This window comes from Mobula hypostoma, chromosome 26 (assembly GCF_963921235.1).
Source record: "Mobula hypostoma chromosome 26, sMobHyp1.1, whole genome shotgun sequence".
In the NCBI taxonomy this organism is placed as follows: Eukaryota; Metazoa; Chordata; class Chondrichthyes; order Myliobatiformes; family Myliobatidae; genus Mobula; species Mobula hypostoma.
Genome location: NC_086122.1, coordinates 15,947,772 through 15,949,336, shown reverse-complemented (window position 1 = coordinate 15,949,336; position 1,565 = coordinate 15,947,772).

Below are 1,565 nucleotides of genomic sequence, written 5' to 3'. Positions count from 1 at the left end.
TCTCTTTCATGCCCACAGAATCTCCTGCCTGTTCCTCTTACTATGGAATCTCCTATCACTACGGTACTACTTTCCCTCCCACTCCCTTTCGATTCAGACTCAGTGCCAGAAACTTGTTGAGGGGAACAGCCACACGGGTGCTGTGCACTGACTGCCTGTTCCCGTTCCTTCTCCTGACAGTCACCCAGCTCCCTGACTCCTGCAGCTTAGGGATGACTACCTCCCTGTGACTCCTATCTCCTCCTCATTCTTCTGTCTGAGCCAAAGGTCATCAATAGGCAGTTCCAGTTTCTTAACACAGCCCATTACTAGCTGCAGCCCGGTGCACTTTGTGCAAATGCAAAAGGCACATATATATAGCTAGGGTGCACAGTACTGTATATATCAATGTGGTGTGGAGAGAGAGTTTGTATATCAGATTCAGAATCAGGTTTATTATGTGTTGTGAAATTTGTTAACGTAGCAGCAGTTCAATGCAATACATAATATAGGAGGAGGAGGAAATAAATAAATAACAGTATACCTATATTGAATAGATTAAAATCATGCAAAAGAACAGAAATAATATATATTACAAAAGTGAGGTAGTTTTCATGGGTTCGATGTCCATTTAGGAATTGGATGGCAGAAGGGAAGAAGCTGTTCCTGAATTGCTGAGTGTATGCCTTCAGGCTTCTGTACCTCCTACCTGATGGTACCAATGAGAAAAGGGGATGCTGTGGGTGCTGGAGGATCTTAATAATGGGTGCTGCCTTTCTGAGACACAGTTCCTTGAAGATGTTCTGGGTACCTTGTAGTCTAGTACCCAAGATGGAGCTGACTAAATTTACAACCTTTTGCAGCTTCTTTTGGTCCTGTGCAGTATCCCTCTTCCCCCATATCAGGCAGTGATACAGCCTGTCAGAATGCTCTCCGCAGTACATCTATAGAGGTTTTTGAGTGTATTTGTTGACATACCAAATCTATTCAAACTCCTAATGAAGTGTAGTCACTGTCTTGCTTTCTTTATAACAGCATCAATATGTTGGGACTAGGTAAGGCCTTCAGAGATCTTGACACCCGGGAACTTGAAACTGCTCACTCTCTCCACTTCTGATCCCTCTATGAGGATTGGTATGTGTTCCTTTGTCTTACCTTTCCTCAAGTCCACAATCAGCTCTTTTGTCTTACTGACATTGAGTGCAAGGTTGCTGCTGTGACACCACTCCACTAGTTGGCATATCTCACTCCTATACACCCTCTGGTCACCACCTGAGATTCTGCCACCAATGGTTGTTTCATCAGCAAATTTATAGATGGTGTTTGAGCTATGCCTAGCCACTCAGTTATGGGTGTAGAGAGAGTAGAGCAGTGAGCTAAGCACACACCCGAGGTGCACCAGCGTTGACCGTCAGCGAGGAGGAGATATTATCACCAATCCGCAGAGATTGTGGCTTTCGAGTTGGGAAGTCCAGGATCCAATTGCAGAAGAAGGTACAGAGGCTCAGGTTCTGTAACTTCTCAATTAGGATTGTGGGAATGATGGTGTTGAATACTGAGCTATAGTCAATGAACAGCATCCTGAC